Source organism: Mirounga leonina, unplaced genomic scaffold (genome assembly GCF_011800145.1).
Source record: "Mirounga leonina isolate KUSES-001 unplaced genomic scaffold, KU_Mleo_1.0 Mir_172, whole genome shotgun sequence".
NCBI lineage: Eukaryota > Metazoa > Chordata > Mammalia > Carnivora > Phocidae > Mirounga > Mirounga leonina.
Window position 1 is genome coordinate 130,228 of NW_023270442.1, and position 20,242 is coordinate 150,469.

At 36.4% G+C, this 20,242-nt stretch overlaps 1 long non-coding RNA gene across 1 annotated transcript in view; it reads left to right on the top strand.

The window, feature by feature from the left end:
• The window catches only part of LOC118018770, a 266,689-nt gene that overhangs the window by 123,493 nt on the left and 122,954 nt on the right, over positions 1-20,242 (top strand). The window contains exon 6 of the long non-coding RNA XR_004681475.1: positions 10,273-10,397. This is a non-coding gene — a long non-coding RNA (uncharacterized LOC118018770). The remainder of the gene's footprint in view (positions 1-10,272; positions 10,398-20,242) is intronic.

Genomic DNA, 20,242 nt, shown 5'->3' on the forward strand with positions numbered 1-20,242 from the left:
AATATATTTGGGAGATTTGCAATTTGTAAACATTCAAAGAATTTTTATTTATATGATCAAATAATTATAAAGAATGTCATTTAAACACGTTGAAGAAGTAAGCATCTCTGGAGATCCTGCCATCTGTGACAATATAGATGAACCTGGAGGATATTATGGTAAGTGAAATAAGCCAGCCATAGAAGGACAAATATTACATCATCCCACATCTATAAAAAGTCTAGAATAGTCAAACTCATGGAAGCAGAGAGTAGAATAGTAGTTGCCAGGGCCTGGGGGGCAGTAAGAAGGTATTGGTCAAAGGGTGCAAAGTGTTAGTTATGCAAGATGAATGTCTTAGAGATCAATTGTATAGCATACTGCTTATAGTTAATACATCCTATGCTTAAAATTTTGCTAAGAGGTAGGTCTTATGTTAAGTGTTCGTAGCACAAAAAGAATAAATAAAATGAAGAAGTCGAGAGGAAACGTGGAAGTGATATGTTTATGGCATTGATTGTGATGGTTTCATGGGGGTATAGTTATCTCTAAACTCATCAATTGTATACATTAAATATGAACAGACTTTTGTATGTCAGTCATACCTCAATAAAATGCCTAGTTTTAAAAAAATACCTCAATGTATTTCCATTGCTCTTAAGATAAAGACCAAAATTTGAACATGGCCTCTAGGCCCAAACATAGCCTGACATTTATCCTCCTTCTCTACATTTCATTTTTTTATTCACAGTTTTCATTCCTACTTGTATTCTCCATCCACTCTATTCCTCAGTGTGATTGGCTGCTCATCACTAAAGGTGATTCCCTCTTTCTAGATGACCCCTCCCCCTTATACCCAAGATCTCCTTTGCCTCCTACTTCTACTCTTCCTTGCCATTGTAGGTAAATCTTCACTTCTAAGAATCCTTCATTGGCTTCCTGCCCTTGGCCAGAGGTTCCTCTAAGTGCCTTTCTTTGTTCGTACTTATCACAACTATAACTTATTTTAAATTGTGCTATATTTAAATAGCCCCCATCTCTCCCATGAACGCTCTAAGAAGGCTGGGACTTTGTCTAGAACTTTTGTACTTAGTAATTTATTCTCATATAATGACTGACACAAACTAGGTATTTGATAGTTTTTGATAAAATTAATACAAACGAATATAAATTAAGCATGTGTAATGAATTTTGGTAGTTGCTTACAGTTAACTAAATTAAGTGAAAGCAGAATAAATAAGAATATTGCTATTAACACAAATGGACTCATGTCTTCAAATGATTTGCATATGTGGTTATAGCAATTATCCTATCATTGTGTTGTCTGAATGAAGGTCATTTGTAAATCAAATACAGCTTTTGCTTCTGAAATTGGTGGTTGCCACTACCAATTAAAGGATAGCATTTTATGTGTAGGCTCCATAGAAAGGATTGATGCCTGTACCGGCTAATAATATCACGGTTATCTAGCTGTAGTTTGGTCTTTGAATACAAGGGCACATAAATATACTCATGTACTCACACTCTCTCATAAATTCTCTTTGTAGCCAACTTTCTTTCTTTTGTTCGTCCTTCCTTCCTTCCTTCCTTCCTTTCTTTCGGAGATAGAAGTTTATTGAGTACACTGTGAAGGAGTGGACAGCAAAGGAGAGACTGCTAATCATGCCTACTTTCTCATTCAACCTATAATCAGCAGTTTTGCACTGGAATAAGCATTATAAGGCACTGTAAGCCTCATTTTTTTTTTAAGATTTTATTTATTTATTTGAGAGAGAGAGAGAGAGAAACAGCATGAGAGGGGAGAGGGTCAGAGGGAGAAGCAGGCTCCCCGCCGAGCCGGGAGCCCGATGTGGGACTCGATCCCAGGACCCTGGGATCATGACCTGAGCCGAAGGCAGTCGCTTAACCAACTGAGCCACCCAGGCGCCCCTGTAAGCTTCATTTTAACATAGACTGTCTCTTTCATCTTTGTATCTCCAGGCCCTAATAGAGTGGGTGGTTCATAATATGCACCAAAAAATATTGTATGATAAATGTGTGCATTTAATGGATAAATGAATGCATAAAACATGTGGACCTCTATAATTAATATATAATGCACATAGTTCATTCAAGGTTATTTGAGAATCGAGAATGCCATATGTACTTGGATACTTGAAATTTTGTCAGTAGTGTTGGTTCTTTCCTGATAAGATGATGAGTAGAGTGCTGTTTAATAAGCGAAACATTTTGGGCGCCTGGGTGGCTCAGTCGTTAGGCAACTGCCTTCGGCTTGGGTCATGGTCCCGGAGTCCTGGGATCGAGTCCCACATCGGGCTCCCTGCTCGGCGGGAAGCCTGCTTCTCCCTCTCCCACTCCCCCTGCTTGTGTTCCTGCTCTCGCTGTCTCTGTCAAATAAATAAATAAAATCTTTAAAAAAAAAAGAAAAAAAAATAAGTGAAACATTTTAACCAAAGCATTGCATGCCTGGAGACTGCAATCAAGCTGCTGATGAAGCTGAGTAACAAAGGCAGACAGACATTAGATTAAAATTTTTAAGAAGCTTAGGGGGAAAATCTCAATGTTTTAGCAAAGCAAGTGATCATTTGTCATTCAAGGCACTCATTAAATGCAGTACTGGCGACAAATCTAATAGAATATGAGAGACTATGGCACTTGTATTTTCCTTGGCAGCAAATGCTCAAGTGAAGTTTTGGTTAATTGTTTGAGGGTATTAAAGAAATGCATTAAAAGAAAACCAATTGAAGAGAAATGCTGTGAAGGAGTATTTGAGAAGGAGGGAAGCCCACAGTTGATAATGATGCATTGCTGTTAAACATAAGCAACCTAATCCAATTTAGCTGCTTCATCAGAAAATTTGAAAGGCAAGTATTTGTTACGTTTCAGTGACCACCCACCCAATATATAAATCTACAGTCAGTTTTGTTGGTGAGGTTATGAAGGGTTTTGTACTGATTGCTGACTCTAAAGCTGGGTTAGAGTTAAATTTACTTGGAAACTTGGAATTTCTTTTTTCATGCCCTCCATTCATGATTTATGCTAGATTATATTTTCTGTGAAATATAAGGTAATATATCTCATTTTGGGTTATTAAAAAGCTAGGAAATTATGTACTTGATTTCTAATCTTATTTCATAAATATGCAACATTTCTCTTCCTGTAAACTAAGGTTTTCAGGCCAGAAATTGCTCAATTTTAAGAGAGATGCTCGTAATTTTCTTTCTTTTAATTATATAGTTTTGTATCTGATTTTTTAAACCACAATAAGGGAATCTGTCACTATTATTTAACTCTCATTTGAATATTTTATTTCAGTATTGTGCCTTCTTATATGATGCTGCAGGTTTGAATGACCCTCTCTAGGGGCTGGTACCTGGTGAGAGAATCCACTCCACTTTCTCCATGAATAAAAGATCTCGTAACATCTTTATGAAATGGACCCTGGAGTGGGGATAGAGAAAATCATGTAGGTAGAAGAAGAAATAAGTCTTTGCCATTACAGAAACAGAAATAAGCTTAGTTTCTTGCTATTACATTTTCTGGGAAGTATAACTTTAAGGGGCTGTTACGGGCTGAATTATGTCCCCTCCAAATTCATATGTTGAAGGCCTAACCTCCAGTACCTCAGAATGTGACCTTTAGAGATACGGTCTTTAAAGAGGTAATTAAAATGGGGCCATTAGGATGGACTCTAATCCAGTCTGACTGGTGTCCTTAAAAGAGAGGAAATTTGGACACACAGATATCAGGGGCTTACGTGCATAGAGGGACACCCATTAAGAGGGTTTGTTTGCAAGCCAAAAAGAGGCCTCCAAGAAACCAAATCTGCTGACACCTTGATCTTGGACTTCTGGTCTCCAGAACTGTAAGAAATAAATTTCTGTTGTTTAAGTCACCGAGCCTGTGACATTTTATTATGGCAACACTAGAAAACAAGCACAGGAAAATTAAAGATACACAGTGAGCCATGTTTCATGCCTTGTACTCACCTCACATGTTGATATCACTCTCAAGTTCTTTTAGTTCTTTCATTGAAGGATAGAATAACCTGTTCATACAAATCTATTTTTTAAATAGTTTAACTGATTCACAGAACTACATGGCTGAGTATTCAGCTAATAGCCTACCTTAAAGTTTCTAGTTCTCAAAATATTAAGTGAATCAGCAAAAAATATAAGAAAGACATGATGTTGATTGAAAAGCAACTTTAAAGACCTCGGATTAGTTAGGAACTCCACTTATGGCTGCAGTGTAATTTCTGTCAGAATGTGCTTAGTGATGAGGATTAAATAGTTTGTCATTTGCAAATATAGTGAGAAATATTTTTCAGGACAGGACTGGAGGTTGCATGGATGAAGCCTCTCCCACCCCACCCCTCCTATTTTAAAAGAGTTGATATTATCGAGTGTGAGGGCTTCAGACTTCAGGTGGGTTTGGAGGAGAAAAGCCCTAACAAAAATGAGTTGAAAGAGTGTTAGAATCTATGCTGAAGGTAGGAATTTCAATAATGTGGAATTTTGATAGTTGTAACTTAATTAAGTGAATAAGTAAATTTCAAACTATAAAGTTTGATCCCAATTTTGAATATGCCTAGAAAAAATTCTGCAGGTATTTTCTTAAGAGAGAAGGAAATGTTTATTTAATGTAAAAAATCAGAAAGGAATAAAAATCCATGTATAGGGTAGAAAAATCTTTACTGACTGTCTAAACAATTATAGGAATGTAACCTTGAAAATGGCATCCCATCTGCAACGTGTCAAGAGTCACAGCCTGCCACCCCCCACTCCCCCGCTGAGGGTGGAGAACTTCTTACATCAAATACACCCATAAAAGTTTAGGTTTTACATTCCTTCGTCTTTTAATTTCAAACTGTGTTATATTGGAGTTCATTATAATGGCATTTGAAAAAATATTAATATCTCCATGTATTTCAATGTCTCATTTATTATTAAAGTTCATATGTTGATATTCAAAGGCTAAGCCTTTGAAAGACTTATCAGCATATAACCTCTTCAATAACAATAACAACGTTAGCTAAGGAATTACTTTGGGGACAGGAACTATTATAAACCATCTCAGTGTAGCCTTGTGACACTTCTCCCACTCACTGTGCTTTAGTTTCTGTAGATAATGAAGTAGGCATTATTTTTTTTTATTTTTTTATTTTTTTAAAGATTTTATTTATTTATTTGACAGAGAGAGAGATAGCGAGAGCAGGGACACAAGCAGGGGGAGTGGGAGAGGGAGAAGCAGGCTTCCCGCCGAGCAGGGAGCCCGATGTGGGACTCGATCCCAGGACCCTGGGATCATGACCTGAGCTGAAGGCAGACGCTTAACGACTGAGCCACCCAGGTGCCCATGAAGTAGGCATTATTAATACCACAACATTGGAACACTTTTTGAAATAGATAAAACATTACTGACTTTGATTTGGAATACAAGGTTAGGACTATTGTAAAGGATTTTAAAGTAAAATTAAGGCAAAAATTTGAGAGCAATGCCAAGCAACCAGTTTAAAAAATGACATCCATAAGGTGAATAAAAAATTCAGGAGCAGGTGAAATTGGTTGCATTTTGAATTGGTTTCAGAATGTAGTTTTACCTTAATAAATGCATCAATTGCAGTCTTCTTGAATGATTATCTTTAATCACCATCCATCTTTTGCATTGGTAATATATGGCATGGCATGAAGCCTTTTTGTACTTCCAATGATTATATTAAGTTGATTTAAACTTTCAGTAAGATTTTATCATTTTTTTTCTCCTTTAAATTTTCTCCTTAAACCAGAAAAAAACTTTTCCCATTTGCCTTATCTTTTTTTTAAATTTTATTTTATTATGTTAATCACCATACATCATTAGTTTTTGATGTAGTGTTCCATGATTCATTGTTTGCATATAACACCCAATGCTCCATTCAGTATGTGCCCTCTTTAATACCCATCACCAGGCTAACCCATCCCCCCACCCCCCTCCCCTCTAGAACCCTCAGTTTGTTTCTCAGAGTCCATAGTCTCTTATGGTTCATCTCACCCTCTAATTTTCGCCCCCCTTCATTTTCCCCTTCCTGCTATCTTTTATTTAACATATAATAATACATTATTATATGTTAAAAATACAAATAATACATTTGTTTCAGAGGTACAGATCTGAGATTCAACAGTCTTACACAATTCATAGCACTCACCATAGCACATACCCTCCCCAATGTCTATCACCCAGGCACCCCATCCCTCCCACCCCCCACCACTCCAGCAATCCTCAGTTTGTTTCCTGAGATTAAGAATTCCTCATATAAGTGAGATCATATGATACATGTCTTTCTCTGATTGACTTATTTTGTTCAGCATAATACCCTCCAGTTCCATCCATGTCGTTGCAAATGGCAAGATTCCATTCCTTTTGATGGCTGCATAATATTCCATTGTATATATGTACCACATCTTCTTTATCCATTCATCTGTCGATGGACATCTAGGCTCTTTCCATAGTTTGGCTATTGAGGGCACTGCATTGCTGCTATAAACATTGGGATGCATGTGCCCCTTTGGATCCCTACATTTGTATCTTTGGGGCAAATACCCAGTAGTGCAATTGCTGGGTCATAGAGTAACTCTATTTTCAGCTTTTTGAGGAACCTCCATACTGTTTTCCAGAGTGGCTGCACCAGCTTGCATTCCCACCAACAGTGTAGGAGGCTTCCCCTTTCTCCACATCCCCGCCAACATCTGTCGTTTCCTGACTTGTTAATTTTAGCCATTCTGACTGGTGTGAGGTGGTATCTCATTGAGGTTTTGATTTGGATTGCCCTGATGCCGAGCGATGTTGAGCACTTTTTCATGTGTCTGTTGGCTATTTGGATGTCTTCTTTGGAAAAATGTCTGTTCATGTCTTCTGCCCATTTCTTGATTGGATTCTTTGTTCTTTGGGTGTTGAGTTGGATAAGTTCTTCATAGATTTTGGATACTAGCCCTTTATCTGATATGTCATTTGCAAATATCTTCTCCCATTCTGTTGGTTGTCTTTTGGTTTTGTTGAGTGTTTCCTTTGCTGTGCAAAAGCTTTTTATCTTGATGAAGTCCCAATAGTTCATTTTTGTCTTTGCTTCCCTTGCCTTTGGTGATGTTACTAGGGAGAAGTTGCTGCAGCTGAGGTCGAAGAGGTTGCTGCCTGTGTTCTCCTTTAGGATTTTGATGGACTCCTGTCTCACATTTAGTTCTTTCAACCATTTTGAGTCTATTTTTGTGTGTGGTATAAGGAAATGGTCCAGTTTCATTGTTCTGCATGTGACTGTCCAATTTTCCCAACACTATTTATTGAAGAGACTGTCTTTTTTCCATTGGACATTCTTTCCTGCTTTGTCGAAGATTAGTTGACCATAGAGTTGAGGGTCCATTTCTGGGCTCTCTATTCTGTTGCATTGATCTATGTGTCTGTTTTTGTGCCAGTACCATATTGTCTTGATACAATACAGTAATAAAAGAAAGAACAAGAACCATATGATCCTCTCAATAGATGCAGAAAAAGCATTTGACAAAGTACAGCATCCATTTTGATCAAAACTCTTCAGAGTATAGGGATAGAGGGTACGTACCTCAATGTCATAAAAGCCATCTATGAAAAACCCACAGCGAATATCATCCTCAATGGGGGAAAAACAGAGCTTTCCCCCTAAGGTCAGGAATGTGGCAGGGATGTCCACTATCACCATTGCTATTCAACATAGTACTAGAAGTCCTAGACACAGCAATCAGACAACAAAAAGAAATCAAAGGCATCCGAATCGGCAAAGAAGAAGTCAAACTCTCACTCTTTGCACATGATATGATACTTTATGTGGAAAACCCAAAAGACTCCACCCCAAAACTGCTAGAACTCATACAGGAATTCAGTAAAGTGGCAGGATATAAAATCAATGCACAGAAATCAGTGGAATTCTCATATACCAACAACAAGACAGAAGAAAGAGAAATTAAGGAGTAGATCCCATTTACAATTGCACCCAAAACCGTAAGATAATTAGGAATAAATCTAACCAAACAGGCAAAGAATCTGTACTCAGAAAACTATAAAATACTCATGAAAGAAATTGAGGAAGACACAAAGAAATGGAAAAACGCTCCATGTTCATGGATTGGAAGAACAAATATTGTGAAAATGTCAATGCTACCTAGAGCAGTCTACACATTTAATGCAATCCCTATCAAAATACCATCCACTTTTTTCAAAGAAATGGGACAAATAATCCTAAAATTTGTATGGAACCAGAAAAGACCCCGCATAGCCAGAGGAATGTTGAAAAAGAAAAGCAAAGCTGGTGGCATCACAATTCCAGATTCAAGCTCTATTACAAAGCTGCAATCATCAAGTAAGCTTTGTTTTTAAAGAGTAAGGAGTTAAAAAATAAATTTTATGATATTTATCTTGGAATAGAAGCTCATTTTATTTTCTTGTGACATAATTTTGATTTTATATCACTTAGAGGTAGAATTAAACTGATGTTGAGATGGAAGGTTGAAAAAATACTTTGATTATTTCCATGCTTAAGACAAATGAATTTAACTGATTACTGCTTAATGAATTGCTAAGCTATTGACCATCAAAATGGCTGATGGAATTGATTATACAGAAAATAGCCACTCTTTTCCAAATGATTGAGTGATGAGAAAGCTCTCATTTGCCAGTCAGCCTTTATGGAATGGTCCCTGGAAAGAAATCTTAACTGGCTGTGTGCACAGCTATTAGAACAATGAGAAATAATTGCTACATAACTTCTGGCTTAGACGCAAGTCACTTCCCACATGAGCAAAGCTTAATAACACAGAATTTAAGCAATGATATTTCAGTGTCGGAATGCTCTTTAAATTAAGAATTCCTAAGTTAGACTGCTATGATTTGCTGGTGTTTGCTGTTCTGAAGAACATTATGTAGCCTTTATGTAAGTTTCTTTTTAATGTAAAGTAGGAATGTGTATGAGATAATAGTATGTGTATTAAACATTGCTATATCTTCTTTAGTAGATGAGATGGAAATAGATAAATGTATTGTGCTTTCCCATTTTTTATTTTTATTTCTTTAAATTTTCACTTGACTAATTGATTTAAGCACATGAGGAAGAAAAGGAGAAGATACCTAACTTGCAGTCAGATACACTTTCTAAAATACTATTAAAAATTTCCCCTGAAATGTCTTTCTTCCCCATTCTATTATTAGAGTTTTCTGTGTGTATTGCCTAAGGAAAGAAAAGAATGCAGAGAAAAATTAATCTATTCACTGGCCAAGGCAAGAATATGGAAATCTTCATGATGATTTAGAGAAAGAATTTCTTTTTTTTTTTTTTTAAAGATTTTGTTTATTTATTTGACAGAGAGAGAGACAGCGAGAGCAGGAACACAAGCAGGGGGATTGGGAGAGGGAGAAGCAGGCTTCCCGCCGAGCAGGGAGCCCGATGTGGGACTCGATCCCAGGACCCTGGGATCATGACCTGAGCCGAAGGCAGACGCTTAACGACTGAGCCACCCAGGCGCCCGAGAAAGAATTTCTATTCAAAGTCTAGATGGGGGCACCTGGGTGGTTCAGTCGGTTAGCCTCTGACTCTTGATTTCGGCCCAGGTCATGATCTCAGGGTTGGAGATTGAGCCCCATGTCAGGCTCTGCGCTAAGCATGGAATCTGCTTAAGATTCAGTCTCTCTCTCTACCCCTCCCTCTACCCCCACCTTGTGTGTGTGTGTGTGTGCGTGTGCTTGCACACTCTCTCTCAAAATAAATAAATAAAATATTTTAAAAAATACTGTTGCTATTTAGGAGGGAGGAAAGGAGGAGACAGACTTGAGGAGCCTTACAGAAAAAATGGAGAGTTGATGCATTTACAGGGACCAGGGACTGAGGACTAGATGTGATGGAAGATGTCTGTGCAGAGGCCACAATGGTTGACCAAGAGATGACTAGTAATGGAATGTTTCCAAACCAGCACCTCGAACTTAGGTGTAACCCCAAAGAAAATGGGCAGTAAAAGGACTGAATTTGAAAAATTAAGAAAAAAATTTTGAAAAATTAAGAAGTCGTTCTTGCATATTTGAGTTTGTGAACTGATATTCAGAGCTGCTTTCAATTCAAAATGCCACTATAGACTGAATGTTTGTGTCCTCCCAGGAGGTTGTGTCCTCCCAGGAGGTTGAAACCTAATCCTCCATGTGATGGGACTTGGAAGTGGAGCTTTTGGCAGGTTGATTAGGTCATGAGCATAGAGCCCTCATGCAGGGTAGCCTGCCTTTCTAATTGAGACACTAAAGACCTCCCTTTTCTCTCTCACCGTGTGAGGACATAGGAGAAAGCTGTTTGTGAACTAGGAAGCCAGCTCTCACCAGATACTGAATCTAATGGCACCCTGATCTTGGACTTCCCAGTCTCCAGAACTGTGAGTAAGAACTTTCTATTGTTTATAAGCTACCCAGTCTGTGCAATTTTGTTTTAGCAGCCCACCCAGACTAAGATAGCTGCCATCTGCATGGAGAAGGCAGGAAATTTAGTCTTTAGTTGTAATCACACAGGTCCCAGCCACAGGGCTGGGAAAATGTTCTCCAAACTAAGCTCACCTTTTCCGGCTTGATACCACTTCCAAGAAAATGGGCTATGAGTTATAGTGCCAAGCTCTGATATCCTGCAATATTCATGTGTATGGTTTTAGACAAAAAAAAAATTCTAGTACTACAATTCTAGGAAAAGAATACATTTAGAAGGATTATTCCCAAACATCAAAATAAATTCCAAAAAATCTTTGTTTATCGTAAGATCCACTAGGACCGTAACTGAAACTATAAAGTCAGACACACTTGAGTTGGTCTGTCATAGTCAACATTTATCACCTGTGGGAACTTAGGCAAGATACTTAACTTCTCTGAGCCTCAGTTTTATTATTTTTAAAATGAAGATTATTATTTGTAGGTAAGAACAAATAGGAAAATGGTACACGGTATTTAATCAAAGGCAGTTATTTTTATAATGATGATGGTGATGATTGTTATTGACCAAACTGTCCCATATTAGTCACTCTCATCCTCTGCCTCCTGATAAGCCCTCTCCTATTTTGTGTCCATATATACATGATCCCTGGGTCTGTGTTCATGACCATCATCTATGGTCATCTTTTCTCTTCTGCCCCACCCCCACTAGGGATGCACTTGGCCAAAAGTTATGTAAAAGAGCCTGAAAAAAAGAGGAGAAATTTAAGAGTGATTGCAGTATAGTGTGTAATTAGGAGCATAGACTCTGGAGTCAGACTAGTGTGGTTTCTTATCTTGCCTCTGCCATTTGCCTTCCTCTCTGGATAAGTGGCTCAGTCTCTCTGAGCCTGGGCTCCCTCATTTGTACAATGGTGAGGTAATGAGTGATAATTTACCTTATAGAGGAGTTATGACTATTAAATCACTTAATGCATGTATAGCTTCTGGAATATGAAATCTATGAAATATTAAGTACTCAACAGATACCATTGCTATTTTTACAAACACTTCAAAGTTGAATAATAATCTTTCTGTTCCCATAGCTAGAATTTATTTCTGCTTATGTTTTTACCAGTTAATATTCACTATGAGTTTCTCAAAGATGAGAATGTTTTATTCATATAACAAAAATCACCACGCTTTTCCACTCTTCTTCACCATATAATACTTTCCCAGGGCTGTTTTGCTGTATTTATTATGTGCTCTCTATGTGTCAGTAACTTGTGGATATTGTGTCATTTTATTCTCAAAGAGCCTTGTAATATAGGTAATATTTTCCACAACTCAAGAAATGGTGGCTCAGAAATGTTACATAACTTGCTTAAGATCACATAGCTAACATGGATCATATCTGGATTTGCACTCAGAAAAGTCAGAGCCTGTTCATAACCACTCTGCTTATGTGGCTTCTGCTTGCTCCTGAGCATGACGAATGACTGTTCAATTGACAGTGAGCTAAAAGAGCAGCTTTATAATCCAAATCAGACTTCCTCATCTGACCTTCCTAGGTCACTCTAATTTCTGGCCAATCGTTTTTCAATGGGCAGTAAGAAATTTATTCTCTTTTTACTCACATTCTGTATTATATAACTATAATTATATGTATTTGTATGTATATATATGGCCACATATAAACTATATATGTATATATATAAATATATGTATGTATTTTTAACAAAAGCATTTGTATCTACTCACTTCTGTATTCTCTTCTGTGTCATGGGGGTTTTATCACACAGACTACCTCATCTTCCTTTGGGGTATGGAGAGGGCCCAGGTGACAGAGTACCTCATTAGTGCTAACCAGAAAATTCCTGACTGATTGGTTAAGACTGTGTTTCTGGAGGAGGTTAAAACTGCAGTTAGGTTAGGTATTAAGTCCTGGTTTAGTGACTTGGCCTAGTATAAGTGACTCCATCTTGGGCCTGCAGTTTTCTTTTTACTATTTTCCTGACTACACCTTGACTGACACTTTACATAAACAATTTCTCCTTAGTCTCTCTAATGTAAATAGATATATCTGTCCAACTAATTTTCCTAAACCAATTCTTTCATCAGACCAATAGTTTAAGATAAAGTCTGACAAAATCTGACCCAATTTTCACTTCTGAATTTATAACCTTCCAGGCCTCAGTGAGGTCCCTGTCCTCAGTTGCTAAGTGGGTTTATCTACAGTCAGCAAATGGGTGTTGTACCTGTTCAACTCATCTCACTCAAATTTGTCTCCTCCCGATGGGTACTCTTTCTTCCCCCAACTATCCATGGCTACCTTTGGCTCAAGATTCAGCTAAAACTCCCTTTTTCTTATCAAGCTTTCCTTGGTCTGCCCTGACTCGGAGTGATCTTATTTACCTTTGAACTTTTACCATCTCTATCACTCTTTTTTTAGATTTTCTGTTGATTGTTTATTGTTATTTTTCATGTGCATGATTTAAAATTAAATTTAATTGAAAGTGTCCTGATGGGGAAAGATATAATCATGCATCTTGTATTCTCCATGCCCTGGTGCAAAGTCTTGTTTCTTAAGCTTCATGTCCTCAAGGTATGCAAGAATCCTTCTACAGCATTTCAGTGATGGAAACCCAATCATATGGTTGAACTGATGGAGCTGTTAGGAAGTTTTTTCTTATGGTGTACATAAATACCACTACCTACAACTTTAAGATCTTCTTCCTCTAGCTACCCTGAATGGGCCTAAAAGTCTCCTTTGTGTTATGCTTTCTAAAATTTTAATATTTTTAAGGCTCTGCATGATCTCTGTTAAACTTTTTCATTATGTTCTCCAAAAGAAAACTTTATATAGTGACCAATTATACATGTAAACACTAACACATAAACGTGAAATAGAAGCTGCAGAAAAAATTTACCTTTACTATGTGTATTATTTTGTCTTTATTCAAAGTACTTAATTTGTTATAAAAATGTAGGTATTGCCTTGATAAATTGAATTCACAAGCAACTAATGTTGCAAAATACTGATCTAGGACCACATTTCTATTCTAATCTTATCCTACACAATAGTTAGTTCTCCATGCTCTTACTGTTTCAGAAAAATTGGACTTTTCTCTGTTTTATGAATGGGCTGATATACTTCCTGTATCAGAGACTTTATACATAGTCTCTTAGATATTGTCATATCTTAACTACTTTTACTTAGATAACTCTAGATCTGGTTTTCCTTCTTCATTTTATAGACAAGAAAATTGAGCACAGAGATTAATTGAATAATTCCATGTATACACTAAACAAATATGTATTAGAATTTGATTATATCTGTAATGTGAAGCTAGGTCCTCAGGTAATATGAAAATAGCATCCCTCCCACCCCAACTCCTCCCAGTTATCCTCTTAGCTTCTTTGAAATAAGACCTATCCATCCTGACTTTTCCTTTAAACATGGATATTTCTTGGGTTGCCTGGATGGTGCAGTTGGTTAAGTGTCTGACTCTTGGTTTTGGCTTGTGATTTCAGGGTCATGAGATCGAGCCCTGTGCCATGCTCAGTGCAGAGTCTGTTTGAGATTCTCTCTCCTTCTCCCTCTACACGTCCCTGTGTTCTCTCTCTCTCTAAAATAAATAAATAAATCTTTTTAAAAAACCAAAAACATGGACACTTCTTCCCTGAACTCCAATGCTCACTATTCCCTGTACACTGCTCTACTTTTAATTTTGTCCACAGCACTTAATTGTGTTCTGATATTCTAAATTTACTCACGTATTGTGTTGACTTTTTATTTCTGTATTCTCCTGCAAGAATGTGATCTCCATGAGAGCAGGACTATGTGCTTTCACTGAGATATCTCAGACTCTTAGAACAGAGCTTGGAACAGAGTAGGCACCCAGTTAGTGATTATTGAATGAATGAATGCAAATAGCCACTTTGTCAAAAATCATAGCTAGTTAGTAGAAGCTTAGGATTAAAGCCAGATCTGCTGACTCTTATTTCAAATTTCTTTCCTTTGAAGCCCCTGACACATTATTTCTCAAGCAAAACTACATTCCTGTGCTTTTTCTGTAAAAGTTTTATTCAAATGACATTTTGGGTATTGAATAAATATAGATTTCTCCCTTAATCCATATGATACTCAAGATGAAACAAGATATAAGAAAATAATAAGCTCTTAGAGGTGATTTAAATACCTTTATTACTGCAATGAAGCACAATTGATCTCTCCTTATAGGTAAATACCCTAATTTTCTATGTTATTTTACCTCAAGGGTTTGCTCAGTTTTCCTTAGAACTCTGATTCATTTACTCTACTATAACCTGTTCCTTGCTATAGGCACAAGGAGAGGCTAATTGTTGCACTGCATCTTCCTTAAATTTTAATGTGACCATCTGCTGCTGAACTGTGCATTCATTTCTATAGGTACTCTACTTCTCCTACAAAGTTCAAAGTTAGTGGTTCTGAGGTTAATTGGCAAATCACTGACAGAATCCTCTTACACAAAATATCTACTCTTTTGCTAACATGAAGTATCTTCCTAAGATACTTTCATTTACTTCTCCAGAATATTATTAATCTTACAAACATGATATATAAATATGTAGTATTAAATCCCTATGCAATATAATCCCCAAACCAAAATGTCACTTCATAAAGCTCTTCCTGTCATCCCATCAGTGGCACTAGAATATTTTATGAATTATCCAGACTTTTCCTTGGTCCCCAGATGTAGTCATATGCCAAGTTTGATGGAGTCATAATTTATAACAAATTTGTTTTTACGTTTTTGTTCTATCCATAATGTACTGTTCTACATTAACTTTAATTTTTTCTAGCTTGGGCTAGTTATAGCCTTCCAAAGTGTCCCAGAATCTCAAACCTATCTCATTTTCACTCCATCTTTTATCCTGCCTCAAGATTAGACACCCTAAAGCACTGTTCTGATCATATGACTCTTGGGGTCTGTATTGTCTATTCATTAACATAAACTATAGCAATGATTCTCAAACCTTTCTACAATTATACCTCCAGCTGCTAAAGACAGTGAAGAAAAATTCTCAGGAGGGGCGCCTGGGTGGCTCATTTGGTTAAGCGACTGCCTTCCGCTCAGGTCATGATCCTGGAGTCCCAGGATTGAGTCCTGCATTGGGCTCCCTGCTCAGCAGGGAGTCGGCTTCTCCCTCTGACCCTCCTCCCTCTCATTCTTTCTCTCTATCATTCTCTCTCTCTCTCAATAAATAAATAAAAATCTTTAAAATAAAAAAAATTCTCAGGAGAATGTAGTGGCTGGCTCCACACCTAAAATGTCTCTGGTACTTCATATTTTACAGTCAAATTTATTTAAAATATGATTTTATTTCAATAATGTTTTTAGTTCTTATCATTAAATTCCTTACTTTGATGCTCCAGGAATATATTCCAGGGAATAAAGAACCATCTGGCAAATTGCTGCATATCCCTGTGGTTTCTCACAAAGTCCAGCCTTCCACAACATGGCCCTAACTTACCTTACCACCTTGCCTCTCCCCATCACCTTCTATATTCCATATTCCAGCTGGTGGATGATTTGATGTTCTCTCTTCAATTCTTTTGTTTGTCTGTTCTTACTGTGAGCAATTCCTTCTCCGTAGTTATCCTCTCTCTTCCATTTCCTTTTATCATTTAAAAATATGTAGATATCATTAGTTTCATCAGATTCATAATATTCTTTGTTCCATTTATAATCTTTAAAACCTTGATAGAAGTTCAGTTTCTCTTCTTTTCATATTTTTGAGAGTATTTTTCTCACAGTGATATTGCCTTAAATTATGCTAATCATGGAATACTTTGTATTATAAGCTTCTCTCCAATCGATCGTGTGTGTCACAGCATCTGAAATATCACCATTAGAATTCCATATGTATTTTATGTTATAATTAAACACATGAGTATGTTTTATTTAATAACTTGCCTTATATGGTTGCTATAAAACTACAATTTATTCTAGGATATTAAATAATTTTTAATTTCTACTTCAAGGCTATAGATTGAACCTATGTGGAATGTATCCTTTCTTCCTGAGATTCCACTAAAGTGATAATAAAGCTATAAGAAGCTTTTAAGCTTATAACAATGAAAAGGATAGGAGTAAGGCTATCAGGATATTTCAACACATTTATTGCAAATAGAAAACAGATGGATGAATTTATCTTGATGAACCAGAGTCATGGAATCTTCCAATGTAAATATTTATGAAAAGTTCCATAGTGGAAGAGGGTTGCAGATAACAAGATTGCAAGACAAATGAATGGCAAGAATGAAAAATGAATTCTAAGTCAGTGGCATTAGTTGGCTTTCTTTGGAGTCATAATGAAAATACTTAACTACTGATATAAAGTACATATGACTAATCAGAATAGACACTCAAATATTACATACTAATCTCATCAGAGTATACTAATTTTAACTCCTGTACACCTATAAATGTAACATTTTACTTCACCTACAATTGAGCACAGAATGGCTAGAAGCATGTTGTTTAACCCTGGTTAAAAAAAAAAGAAAGGCAAAAAAGAAAAAAAGGCAAAACAAAACCAAAAAAATGAGAAACTTTTCTGTAGAAAAGGAAAAGCTGAGTGATAATAACTAGGGCAGATAATATGACTTTTGTCTCCCTGGGAGACATTGGTTGTGTGTCTGTGGTCAAATTTAAGAATCATCCCTAGGGGAAATAGAGATATTTCAGGCAATAGAAGATAACTTAAAAAAAAGAGAGTCTAGTTATGAACTTCAAAACAATTGAAAGGATATTACATCCCTAAAATAAGAATAGTGCATAAATAGCCTCAGAAAAGGCTTTAAAATAAAGTGGAGGAAGTCTACCACAAGGAGAGTTTAAAAAGGGGGCAAGAAAACATGAGAGGGAAGATAAAAGAGGGTATTAATTCCAGAGTTTTAAGAGGCAGAGAAAACCAAGACAGGTTATCGTATGTTAAAGATAATATATGCAATATTAAAATATAATTCTTAAGACTATAAAGGATGGAAGTTTCTACTTCTTAAAGGCCTAATGCCAAACATGATGGAAAAATAAAAAGAACTAATTCTGGACCTATTCTGAAGTTTCAAAAAAGAACAAAGAGATAATTCTAAATCTTTCCAAAAGTCACCCAATAATCAAAATTAGTTAGAATCAGTTGGAACCAGAATTCTTACCAGTAAGGCTGGTTGCTGGAAGACAAAGAAGCAATCATTTCCAAGCTCAAATGGGAAAATATTTTCTTTTTTCTTTTCTTTTTTTTTTTTTAAAGATTTTATTTATTTATTTGACAGAGAGAGACACAGCGAGAGAGGGAACACAAGCAGGGGGAGTGGGAGAGGGAGAAGCAGGCCTCCTGCGGAGCAGGGAGCCCGATGTGGGGCTCGATCCCAGGACCCTGAGATCATGACCTGAGCTGAAGGCAGACGCTTAACGACTGAGCCACCCAGGTGCCCCGGGAAAATATTTTCAACTCAAAACATCTGTACTCATCAAACTATTAAACAAATATATAGATATTTTATTTGACTCAGAAAACTTACTTCTCACTGTTTCCTTGATAGTTCCTTGGGGGATGTGCTTAAAGGAAGGGAGTAAACTATGAAAGGATACATGTAATCCAGGACTTCAGTCTAGATCCAACTCTGAAGAGCAATGACATGAACTCCCTAGATCATTTCAGTGAAGCAGAACTAGAGAAAGTTACTTGATTGGGAAAGGAGAATGGAGGGTTTCGGAAGATATCCACAGAAAAACATGCATTGCAGTTTCAGTAGCATGCTAGACTGTGGATAAACCTAAGGACAAGACAAAAGCAGAGAAAGAAAGAAGAAATAAAGACAGAGATGCCTGAAAAAGTAAAAAAAAAAAAAATTGGTTGTATGAGAGGACAATTTATAGCACTCTAAACTTAAGTGAAAATATTTATGTAGTCTGAATAATGTAAATGCTGTTTTCTCATACATAACACATTGAATCAACCTATAGAAAAAATGGTGGATGAACACATTTCAACCTGAAAACTTTAAAAAGTAAAGGTTCAGATAACAGAAGTTGAAGGTGGAAGGCAAACAGAAGTGAGGGAATAGATGAGAGTGATAATACCTCCTTAAGTATAGAGCTAGGATAGACTATGTGTGGTTAGTGGAGTAAATAAAAGAGAAACATACATATAATAAAGGAACTAAAGGTAGAAATATAATTGTACAAGGAGATTGGTATAGGGAATAGACAGAAGGGTGGGTAGTAAGTGTTAAGATTTGGATAGGGGCTAAAATGTTTACGTGGGTAGTAGGAATTCCATATATAATGCTTTAATCTTGTACATGTATTTCTTTGATAAGCACAAAAAAGTAAAATGGAAAAAAACTGAAAAGAGTCAACCAGGACTTTACTAAGACTTGCCTAAGCTTGCTGAATATGTGTATATACAAATAATCTGTAATAGTATCTGCTGTACTTTAGAGGCTCTTTTTGTCTTGGGGATTCTATCTTATATAGAGATAGTGATCTTAAGATTTTTACTCCAATTTTATACTCAGGCAAGTTAATGAATGTTTTAAGACTTCACTCAGCAGTAAATTGAGGGTATTATACCAGAGATGGTTATGTATTTTTTTTTAAGATTTTATTTATTTATTTGACAGAGAGAGACACAGTGAGAGAGGGAACACAAGCAGGGGGAGTGGGAGAGGGAGAAGCAGGCCTCCTGCCGAGCAGGGAGCCTGATGTGGGACTCGATCCCAGGACCCTGGGATCATGACCTGAGCCGAAGGCAGACGCTTAACAACTGAGCCACCCAGGGGCCCCAATGGTTATGTATTTTTTTGTGTATGTTTTAAACAATACAATTTTTATTCTGACTTTAAAAATGTTCTATTTTCCTAAATTAGAAAACCTACAGTGTTTTAATTCTGTACCCCCCATCTGTTGTGTTGTTTTTGTTTTTTGTTTTCTATTTTCTTATTCCTATCCTTCAGTCAAGTTTTAGGATTTTTTTCAGGACTAAATATCTAGGGATTTCCTTTTAATACCCAAAGAGCTAGAAGATCGATATTTGAATATTTTTGAAGCAGTCGAAAAAGATGTCTGACCTGTATTTGAAATACATCATTATAACAATAAAAAATATGAGAATACTGAGAAACAGAAAGATAGGAGGTAAAGCCAGTAGCTACATTTTCAACATCATCATCTATTTCCACTTACCAAATTTTTTTGCTGATGTCTGTACTTATGACTATATAAGAAAATTTCTCATCCAGAGTAGAGAGCATTAATGAAATTACTGTGTAGCACTCTTTGAAAAATGAGAGAAATCCACATTTGGTTTCCATAATGAAATTTATATTTGCTTGGTCATGGTCCAAATTGGTTTTGAAAAGTATATATTTAATTGAGGCAGATGGAGTGGTCCAAAATGTAATAAAGATAAAAACAAGAAGAAAAATTTAAAGAGAAAATTTCAAATTAAAGATGAGTAACTGTTGATTACTCAAGTCCAAGAATTAATACTGATGAATGTTATATAATTCAGCAGATCTCTCCAGGATAAAGAGATATTTGAATGTAAGCTTGACATTAATAAAAGATAGCTGTTTTGTAACTTGCATTTTATATTTCATCTCCTTAGTGTACCTTAAGGTAGAATTTCACTTCAATCAAATGGAATTTACCATTCTAGGAAAAATATTATTTTTTTATTTTTTAGAGATTTATTTGTTTATTTTAGAGAGAGTGCACGTGAGCGGGGAAGGGGGCGGAGGGAGAGGGAGAGAGAAAGAATCCTCAAGCAG